This window comes from Mesoplodon densirostris, chromosome 14, assembly GCF_025265405.1.
Source record: "Mesoplodon densirostris isolate mMesDen1 chromosome 14, mMesDen1 primary haplotype, whole genome shotgun sequence".
Lineage (NCBI taxonomy): Eukaryota > Metazoa > Chordata > Mammalia > Artiodactyla > Ziphiidae > Mesoplodon > Mesoplodon densirostris.
The window spans coordinates 19,228,992-19,240,221 of record NC_082674.1 but is presented as its reverse complement, the minus strand read 5'-3'; the positions used below and the strand labels follow the sequence as shown (position 1 = coordinate 19,240,221).

The 11,230-nt window shown below is 43.9% G+C and overlaps 1 protein-coding gene across 8 annotated transcripts in view; it reads left to right on the top strand.

Annotated features, from left to right (window-relative positions):
- The first annotated feature begins 5,723 nt into the window (after positions 1-5,723).
- The window catches only part of ITSN2 (intersectin 2), a 165,188-nt gene continuing 159,681 nt past the window's right edge, over positions 5,724-11,230 (top strand). For 2 of the 8 annotated variants that reach the window (XM_060116780.1, XM_060116787.1), the window contains exon 1: positions 6,006-6,079. The gene's annotated coding sequence lies outside the window, so the exon portion shown is untranslated. Of the gene's footprint in view, positions 5,766-5,808; positions 5,881-6,005; positions 6,080-6,135; positions 6,227-6,643; positions 6,711-11,230 lie in introns of those variants that run through there. The other 6 variants (XM_060116785.1, XM_060116782.1, XM_060116784.1 and 3 more) reach the window with 6 other exon arrangements.

The following is an 11,230-nucleotide window of genomic DNA, read 5'->3' as shown; positions in this document are numbered from 1 at the left end:
AAATAAATAAATAAATATTAAAAAAGAAAAAAAAAGAAACGAAAACATTGTTGCTTTCTGAACCCAGAATAGCATGGCTTGTGTTCCTCTATTTAAAAGGGGGGAAAAAATCACAACTCTGCATGGGGAAATTCCCCACACAAGGCTTATGCCTGACTCTACCTCTTCTTCTTCATACCAACCAAAGTTAGATAATCACAAACAGAACTTTAGCCTGCTCTCTAGGATTGCTGTGAGGATTAAATGGAATAAAATTACTCTGTTAAGTACAAAATGCCATATAAATATTAGTTAGGTTATTACAGGAAGGAAACTGGTATCGCTCCAGGTTTGTGCTGGAGACAGCAACAATAAACTAAACAGACAGCTGGACAAATCTGCCAGACATCCACATGTCTGACTCTTGAATACAGGCTGGATTCCCTTTTGCTGAGCTATACCTGCCAGACTGGAAGCCCCTGGTGCTTCAGTCATGAATGGGCATGCCCTGTCCAGAGCCTCCAGGGCTTCACCCCAGTCTGGCCTTTGGCTCCACCCTGCATTGCTGGCTCAGGGCCAAGTCTGGTTAACTTCCCCTTCTAGTTTGCCTGGCACTGCCTTTCCGGTACCATCAGGCCTTAAGCCAGAGTCTCAAATTTTGCAGGGAACAGGTACCCCAATAATGAGAACATTCCTTCCTTCACACTAGGGAACTTCCCTCCTTTTTCTCCTAAAGTCGCTCCTATTTCCACTTCTCTGTTTCTCATCTTCTCTAGGGCTCCAGATGAGGGTATGGGAGGTCAAGAAGCTAAGATAAGAGCAAAGGAACAAGTTTGTCCCACTGACCTTTCCCCTAAATTGAGTCTCAACTGCGCCCCACTAGTGCTACTTCCTTGCGAACTCCTTGTGTTCAGTAGCTGGAACACAATAGGTTCTTAATAACTATTTACCAAAGGAACACAAATATCAGATTAATGAATCAGCCAATACAGGCATACCTTGGGAATTCTGAGGGTTCAGTTCCAGACCACCACAATAAAGCAAATATTGCAATAAAGTAAATTTTTTGGTTTCCTAGTGCATATAAAAATTATGTGTACATTACACTGTAGTCTATTAAGTGTGCAATAGCATTATGCCTTAAAAACGTACATACCTTAAGTAAAAAAATACTTCATTGTTAAAAATCCTAACCATCATCCAAGTCTTTGGCAAGTTGTAGTAGTAACATCAAAGATCATGATCACAGATCGCCACAATAAATAATAATGAGAAGGTTTGAAATATTGTGAGAATTACTAAAATGTGACACAGAGACACAAAATGAGCAACTACGTTTGAAAAAACAGCTCCGATAGACTTGTTTGATATGCAGGGTTGCCACAAAACTTCAATTTCTAAAAAGGCAGTATCTGTGAAGCACAATAAAGTTCAATAAAACGAGGTACATCCGTAGGTGTCAAATGAAGCCCAAGGCCTTTTCCTGGACCCTGACCTCCCCTATTCCTGGCCTGCTTTCATCTGTTTTTATATTCAGAAACTAGGGCAGCCTCAGCTTGGTTTCCCAGGTTAAATTTGACTTTAGTTCTTTATGCAAAGGACCAGTCAGCACATCTACTCTTTCATGTGAGCTTTAAGAGGAAAAAGAAACTAAAAAAGGGACAAACCTTACTTTCCATCTATTTCTCAGAAGGGATAGAATCAATGTGACAGTATATAAGTGTGTGTGTGTGTGTGTGTGTGTGTGTGTTTGGTAGTGGCATGGAAAGACTGTGAGGTTGTGTTATTTTCTACAGGAGAACAGAAGAGACACCCTAGCTGGAAAGTACAGCTGCTAACAGCAGAGGCAGATTAACTCCTACCAAAGACAGAAGGTAGAGGGGGCACAGCTTTAGAATCATACTACTCACCACTTCTATCTCCAGGTGCCCTGAGGATCAGGAGGGTAGAGCCAGGTTTTTCTGGTGTTCAGTGGTGGAACACTGCTTCACTGCTAAAGCACATCTTACATGAACCCCAGATGGTATCAAATAGTCAAATATACATGTAACTGGAATGCCAGAAGGAGATGAGAGAGAATGGGGCAGAAAAAAAGTATTTAAAAAAATAAAGGCTAAGATTTTTCTTAATTTGATGAAAGACAGAAACTTGCAGATACAAGATTACAAATGAACACCATGCAGAATAAACACAAAAAAGTTCACGCTGATGTACATCAGAGTCAAATTATTGAAAGCCAAAGAGCAACTCTTGAAAGCAGCAAGAGAAAATAACATATTACACAGAGAAAAAAAATGATCTGCTCAACAGCCAACAGTCATCTGAAACCATGGAGGTCAGAGAGAATGGAAAAACGTCATTAAAATGCTGAAACTAAAAAAAACCCCTGGGCTTCCCTGGTGGCGCAGTGGTTAAAAATACACCTGACGATGCAGGGGACATGGGTTCGAACCCTGGTCCAGGAAGATCCCACATGCCACGGAGCAACTAATCCTGTGTGCCATAACTACTAAGCCTGCTCTCTAGAGCCCACAAACCACAACTACTGAGCCTGCGTGCCATAACTACTGAAGTCTGAGTGCCTAGAGCCCATGCTCTGTAACAAGAGGAGCCACTGCAATGAGAAGCCCGCACACTGCAACGAAGAGTAGCCCCCACTCGTCGCAACTAGAGAAAGCCTATGCATAGCAATGAAGACCCAATGCAGCCAAAAATAAATAAATTTTAAATAAATAAATAAATAACTCCCCTGGCAATCCAGAACTCTATATTCAGGGGATATATCATTCAAGTATGAAAGCAAAATAAAAATATTTTCAGATAAAATAAAACTAGGGGCTTCCCTGGTGGCGCAGTGGTTGAGAGTCCACCTGCTGATGCAGGGGACGCAGGTTCGTGCCCCGGTCCGGGAAGATCCCACATGCCGCGGAGTGGCTAGGCCCGTGAGCCATGGCCGCTGAGCCTGCATGCCGGAGCCTGTGCTCCGCAACAGGAGAGGCCACAACAGTGAGAGGCCCGCGTACCGCAAAAAAAAACACACAAAAAAAACCTAAAAAAAACTAAAAGGATTTGTAGCCAACACACCTGCACTATAAAAAACACTAAAAGAAGTTCTTCAGCTAAAGAGAAATATTATCAGATGGAAACTTGGACCATCAGGAAAGAATGAAGCACATCAAAATAAGTATCTGAATAAATTAAAAAACTATTTTTTGCCCCTTTTCTCTTAATTTCTTTATAAATTGTTTACACCACTGTCTTGGGAGATTTATTACTAGTAGAAGTATTACATATGAGCTCCAAGTTCTTCCTACTCTATATTTATCTTATGAGATGCTTAGAGTCTGGAATTGCTTCTGTACTCTACTCTAGCCTCTTTCCATTACTATGAATTTTTTTTTTTTTTTTTTCTTTTTGCGGTATGCGGGCCTCTCACTGTTGTGGCCTCTCCCGTTGCGGAGCACAGGCTCCGGACGCACAGGCCCAGCGGCCATGGCTCACGGGCCCAGCCGCTCCGCGGCATATGGGATCCTCCCAGACCGGGGCACGAACCCGTATCCCCTGCATCGGCAGGCGGACTCTCAACCACTGCGCCACCAGGGAGGCCCTTTTACTATGAATTTTTATGTGGGTTGACTGGGTAGGAATGGGGTGAAGGACAGAATCTTTGAAAACTAACAGAAACAGAGATTGCTAGAACATAGGATATATATGGTTGGGAGGGAGGATCAGTGCAGGGAAGGAAAACATACTGAGATTAAATGCTCCCATGGTAAAAGCTAGGTTACCAGGAACACGCCTTGAATCTATCCTAAATTGTGGCAGAACTTGGGGAAGAGAAATGCAACATACCTAGCCCCCTACCTAACTTCTCACCCTACAATAATTCCTAAACTTCTTTAGACTTGGCAGGTACATCTATATGCCTTAGGTACTATTTAGTTCCTCCAGGTATCTGATTTCCAGTTGGTGCTGGAGATGAAAAGAAGAGATGGTGGGATTTGGGAAATACTAAGGAGAGAAATTATAGATAGAGTTCCAAGGCATGCCCTATGGAGAGAAGAGGAAGTCAAAGACCTGGGATGGTGGAGGTGAATCATCAATGCTGAAGAGTAGGATAGGATGGACAAACTGGGCTCAGAGCTCTGAATGGAATGCTGGGATATAACTGTTTTAGTGTTTGGGGTACTATAGGCTCCCAGTTGTATTCAGGACCTCAATTTCCATCAGAGGTTCTTAGCTTTTTGGTCTATTTTACGAAGACTTTTAAAATGTTTTTTTACTTCTTTATAACCATTCCTTTCTATAAAGTTCATTTTTCTATAAAGTTCATTTTTGTCTTGCCAAGGAGTTGGCTCCACCTTCAGAAAGAAAGAGGACTCAGGGTGAATTGTATCAGGTCCAGAACGCAGAACACAAATGACATTGATCAAACGATGGGAGGGAAATGGAGACTGGCTAACAATCTGCCTATCGGGAATTAAAAACAGGTTTCACCTTACAAGCCAACTCTCTGGAGCACTACGTTGAGAAGGATTCAGAGGCCTGGACTGAAGTAGGGGCTCTGAAAGGAATCACAATTAACTGGTGATGTCTGTCATGGGAATGAGACCATGTGCTCAAGAGTGCTATCTCTAGCTTGGATGGTTTGTTTGCAGACTGATTAGTCCCCAGCAGATAAGGGATAGACTGACTGGTCCCTAGTAGATAAAGGACTTCCTAGGCTAATGCAAAGGACTCAGGTCTCTCTGTGTCACTGAAGCTCAGGACCTGTCTGTCAGGCCTTGGTCAGGTCCAAACCCAAGAGTTAGGAAAAACACTGAGTGTGAGAGCGGGAAAAGCCTGTTTATCATCACTGATGTTTGCTAAGTTCCTCATATACTTCGTTGACTAGTTCAGATAGGCCTGGGCTTTGGAGTCATGCCTCTCAAGCCAGCCTTGCTACCTTCACATGCCCCAACAGGTAGAATGAAAGCAAGCCATGGGATCATCTGATCTGCACAGATTTCTCCTTTTCCAACAAGTCATGGGGATATGAGTTTTGCACATGGGACCAGCCCCGCCCCTGCCTCTGAAAGCCAACAGAACTCTTGGGTCTCGGACCCCCACTCTGTTATGCCCAGAGGAACCAACGACTCCTCTAACCCCAACTAACAAAAAGCCTTTCTCTTGTAGGAGCGCTGTGTCAAGGGCAAAACCTTCATAAATGGCGGTGACTTGTGTTATCTAGTCTTTTGCGAAGAGACTAGGAGCTGAAAGGGGAGAAAAAAGAGACACTGAATTTGAGCTTCACCTGTCAGGCAGCTATCAGGCGGGGAAGAACGTCCAGCATCCGCAGACCCGCAGGTCGTGGAGTTCACGGAGAGGTGACTAGTTTCTTACTGCTCGGCCAGAGTATACAGGGTAGTTGCTCTGCGCGTGGATGAGGGTTGGAAGGCCCCTTTCTTGCCTTTTTTTGTTTGCGATGGAGGAGGGTGAGGAACGCTGCATGGACGACCGTTGGGTACGGTGAGTCCTTCTGCGCTACCTGAGGGAAAGGCCTGTAACACACCCATGAGCAAGGGTGGGAACAACCTCTTCCCGCCCCACTCCCCATTCCAGGGGAATCGAGCTCCCAGGTCGGCGAAGATACTGTAGTGAGTGAGAAGGCTCCAGGGAGAGCGCCACGGGAGGTGCCGCAGGCACGCACCACACACCATTTGGCCCTTTTCCAAAACTGTGGGGTCTGCGGTGGCGGGAAAAGCACCACCCAGCCTCAACATGTCACCTCGCGGAGGAGGAGCCAGGTGGGTCGGCGCCCCTCCAGGAAGGGCTGCCGCGTCCGGGCTTCGGGGCTTCCCCGAGGGGAGAGCGGAGCACTAGGACCAGGCCCGCGGGCTCCGCTGCCCTGGGGTTCTGGGGGTGAGGAGCCGCGCCCGGGCCAATTGCGGGTTCCCGAGGGTGGGGGAGTCGGTGCCCGGCAGCGGGCGGGCAGCCAGCAGCGCGGACCGTCGCCTCCCACCCCGCCCCCCGGCTTCCTGCGGAGGCCGCGGCCGCCATGTTGTTGTGGGGCTGAGGCGGCGCCGCGGAGCCCGAGCGGCCGTGACAGGCTGCGCAACAGGTTCGTTGGCGGCGGCCTGACTACGAAGCGGGCGCGGCGGCTGCGGCTGCTGGGCAGGGTCTCCCGGCGTCCGCCCGCGCCCGCGCCGCTGGTGCCGAGGGGCGCGGGGCCGCGCTGTGACGCGCGTGAGGCGCGGTAGCGCGCCAGGTGGGTGAAGCTGCTGCCGGGCCTGCTGCAGGGCGCGGGGCAGGTGCGGACGCTACCGTGTCCGCCGCGGGGAGACTGGCGGGCCGGGCTGGGCGCCCCGCACGACGCGGACGGGCCCTCGGGAGCCCGGGCGGTCCCCGAGCTAGGCCCCTGGCGGGCTTGGCGGCGCCGGGCGGAAACCTCCGGCGCCGGGTTCCTGTCCCCGCGGCGGGGCCAGGGCTGACGGCTAGGGGCCGGGGCCGGGCTGCCCCTTCTCCACGGCCGGGCTGCCCCTTCTCCACGGCCGAGCCCCGGCCCCCGGCCGCGGCCTCTTCTGGCAGGTGCGGACGCCGCGGCGGGCCGGGGGCGGCGTGCCCCCCCTCGCTTTCGGGGTGCGGGCAGAAGAGAGCCAGCCCTGAGGGGCACCCGCGTGCTTCCTTGGAGCCCCATTTTATTTTCACGGAGTTGGTTTTCCTTCTTGGTAAGGGTTGGTGCGGAATGTCAGGTGAGCCGCATCCCGGTGCGTCAAAGTAGCCCGAGTCACGAGAGGCCAGTGGGCGGATGCTCGGCGTCCACTGCTCAACTTAAACCAAAGTTGGGACATGTTACAATTTGACTTTGGCGTTATTGACTTCCCAGGGTGTACAGGAAGCACGGAGAGATGTAATCTCTTGGACCAGAGTAAAGTTTATTGCTTTTATAATTTTTTTTAAAAGACGCCTGCATATGCATAGTGAATGGGTAAACCGAGGGCTGAAACTGCAGATGGCTTTGCATTTTGTAGAAAGATGCTGTATTTGGATTTATTAATCCTGTGCTTTATCGTCGAATGATTGCTGATGGCAAGTATGCTTCATTTGAACCTTGTATTATTTAGGAATTAGGAATATTTTTGATGGAGCCAACCGCTTTGTGATAGGAATTAAGGTTAACACAAAAATGTTTGCTTTACTAAATGCTCTAGTTTGTTTTTACTAGTGTTTACTTGCTTAACCAGAAATAGGCGAGGTGTGCCTTGAAATTTTATGTTGTCCCAGTCAGCTTAATTTAGGCAGCCTAGACTCTGTAGGTTAAGCCTCTTAAGCCTCTTAAGAAAATTAATTGCCTCTCTCCCTGTGCTTGTTTGCTTTGTTGTTAATCAGTGGTAAAACCTAAACGCAATCTAGAAACATAAAGTAGAACCTTTACATAAATTAATAATGACGTCCCTCAAAATTTAAAGATAGTAGCAATTCTGATGTGCTAAGTTTCTTTGGCTGTGCCTACGATTTTCTTGTAATTTCTTTATTTCCCCCATCTTTACTGAGATATGACTGACATATATCCTTTATTATTTCAAAAGTATGTAAGGTGGAAGTTGTTTTTAAAAGCTTCGTTTAAGGACAGACAATTTTGTGGTTTTTTTGGAGGACATGGAAAAAACGTGCATGGCTGCTGTTTTAGTGTAGTATTAATGAGCCTCAGAAAAGGTTGCATTTTATACTTTAATGCATGTAATTGTTCCTTTTGTTTACCTTTATAACGAAAGGTAGAATTGTCTGAGAAAACTTGACCTGTACTGAATTATTGAGCAGGGAGGTACTATTGTTAGTTCAGCACATCTCAAGGATAAAATCCTGATCTCTCCTGAATATGAGGAAATGTGTTAGGCATGTGCTGGGATTGGAATTATGGTTTTAAAAATTTTTGTATTTTCACAAAATCAGAATAGTAAAAGGAACCGCTTATACATCCATCACCCAAACTCAGCAGCTTTCAAGATCTCCTTTACCCATTTCTTTCTTTCTTCCTTATCTTTATTTTTTAGTTTTTTCACTCTATATACTTATCATATCCCTTTGTTAAAGTGGAAATTTTCTTACATAACCCTAAGATTTTTATTTTATTGTATCTTTAATACAGTTTCACAAATTTCTTTCTAGTAAGACAAAAAGACCATTATTGGCCATCTCCCTTTTCAGCTACTTTCCTCAGTATTAAAATGTATTTACCATTCTTGTCATTTATTGAGCACTTACTGCCTGCCAGGCCTTGTGCTGTGCTATATAATCGTTTGAAGCTCACAAAGACCCTATGAGTAGTTCTTTCCCTCCCATCAAATAGATAAATGAAATGTTAACCTGAAGGTTAACTGACTACTCTAGGTTAACTGAGCTGCTCTAGGTCACTGAGCTAGTAAGTACAGGAGCCAGGTTGCAAACCGGGATCCTTCTAACTTCAGCACCTGTTCCCTTATCTGGTACACTCATCTTGGTTCAGAAATTAAAACAAAAACAAAAGCTTATTTGGGCATTCAATAAATATTTGTTGAGTAGATGAATGAAAGTACATATTATTCCATCGGTAAGTAACTAGCATTTTTATATACTATATTTATTTGTAAAGCATTTATATTAACAAGTTCTAGGAATGATTCAAAATAAACTAATTACATTTCTCAAAATGTGGTATTTTATTACCATACAACAGTGCCTTTTCTTGTTTTTCTTTTTTATATTCTGATCTTTTCAATACCTTATTTATGGAAAAATGTATGGAATAACTATTTATGAAGAAAAGCTTAAAAAAGGCAGACTTTTTTGTGTGTTAATTGTTAAAGGTGGATTCCAAGTATGAAGTAGAAAAATCATGTTTAGGATTAGTTCTGTAAAAGAATAGTTCTAAAGATGGAGATGCATCAGAAATGCTGTATCTTTTACTTGAGTTCATTCCTGACTTTTTATCATCCTTTAACTACAGAGCATAGCGACTAATGTTAGAGTCCTATTGAGTAAGAGTATGCATATAGGTATTGTTGAGAAGGAGGAACTGAACGGGCCTTAAAGGATCTGAAGGCAGAGAGGAAGTGGGGGAGGGGGGAGGAAACTGAGCAGAAATAGAAGTAGGGCAGTGAATACATCAAGAGATAATGTATTTTTACAACTCTAAGAGGGCAGCATATTTCATCTGCAAATGTATTATTTTGAGAGATTCACTTAAAAATTAATTTCACAGCTGTATCAGGACCCTGAATGATTTATTTATTTGTGAAGCTATTTATCCCTAAATTGAGACATTTAGGGATCTAATACCAGATGGCAGACATTTAACTTGTTTTACTTAAGCAACAGTTTCATGTTTTGTAGATCTTTTTCTTCACTAATACATATTCATTTTATGTGTTTCAATGAAAATTTTATTTATTTTTATCTTAACTGTGGTAGATAAGAGTACAGGCTTTCAAGTTAAGCCTCCTACTCCCAGCTCCAACACTAAATAGCAACCTTGAGCAACTTATTTTAATTTTCTAAGCTTCTGTTTCCTTATCTGTAAAATGGGGGAAGTAACATTACCAACTCATAGTGCTGTTGTATATAATGTAAAGTGCTTAGCACAGTGACTTCTGCTCAGTGTAAGTGCTTAATAAATGTTACCTGTTATTATTCCAACTTCTGTCGATGAGAAATTTCAAAACTAAACTTAGTCTCCTTTTTATTTTTTATTTATTAAAAAATTTTTTTAACCTAGTAACTGGAAAAGAAATTAGCTTTTTAGGCCTTAATTTTTTTTTAACATCTTTATTGGAGTATAGTTGCTTTACAATGGTGTGTTAGTTTCTGCTTTATAACAAAGTGAATCAGCTATACATATACATATATCCCCATATCTCCTTCCTCTTGCATCTCCCTCCCACCCTTCCTATCCTAACCCCCTAGGTGGTCACAAAGCACCGAGCTGATCTCCCTGTGCTATGTGGCTGCTTCCCACTAGCTAGCTATTTTACATTTGGTAGTGTATATATGTCCATGCCACTCTCTCACTTCGTCCCAGCTTCCCCTTCCCCTTCCCCGTGTCCTCAAGTCCATTCTCTACGTCTGCGTCTTTATTCCTGTTCTGCCCCTAGGTTCTTCAGAACCATTTTTTTTGGTTTTTTTTTAGATTCCATATATATGTGTTAGCATATGGTATTTGTTTTTCTCTTTCTGACTTGCTTCACTCTGTATGACAGACTTTAGGTCCATCCACCTCATTACAAATAACTCAATTTCATTTCTTTTTATGGCTGAGTAATATTCCATTGTATATATGTGCCACATCTTTATCCATTCATCTGTCGATGGATATTTAGGTTGCCTCCATGTCCTGGCTATTGTAAATAGAGCTGCAGTGAACACTGTGGTACATGACTCTTGTTGAATTATGGTTTTCTCAGGGTATATGCCCAGTAGTGGGATTGCTGGGTCGTATGGTAGTTCTATTTTTAGTCTTTTAAGGAATCTCCATACTGTTCTCCATAGTGGCTGTATCAATTTACGTTCCCACCAACAGTGCAAGAGGGTTCCCTTTTCTCCGCACCCTCTCCAGCATTTATTGTTTGTAGATTTTTTGATGATGATTAGCCCTTAATTTTTAAGCTTACCATCAAAACATTCCTAAAAGAAGGCTGGAAAATAGAGTAGAATTTAGCCACAATCCCATCTCCCAACAAAGAATCTGCCCTTTTAGTCCTCTTAATTTGGGGGTGGGGGGTGGGGAGATGGGGAAACATAGCCTGAAAGAAGAAAATGTTGTGTATCTGCAAAAGAAAAACAGCTTTGGATTATTACTTCAAAGTCTTTGAATCCATATGCTTAAATAACTTCTACTTTTCAGTGTGAGGAGTGCTTGGCTAGTGAGGTTGATAATGGGAAAGAATGATCAAGGACGGTGGCAGTGTGAAACTGCAGAGTCCACACAGATAAGGACCCAGCAGGGTTTGCTCCGACAGTTAGGAGGACACTGATAACTGTTGCTTTATCGTTCCATTTTTGCTTAAAATACGTATTTGGACACTTTCTTCACCCCCCTACCACTCCTCCTTCACACTTAAGAATGACTGCTTAAATATAAGAATTAAGTAGGTCAAGTTAATAATTTCTCAATTTATGTAACATTAGGTGTCTTTAATTTTAGTAAGTATGAGATACTTTTTGGTGAATATAAGTGAGAACTTCAGGATTAATGAAGTTTGCTGAGAATGATGCAGGCTGGGAACACTTGTGTAGC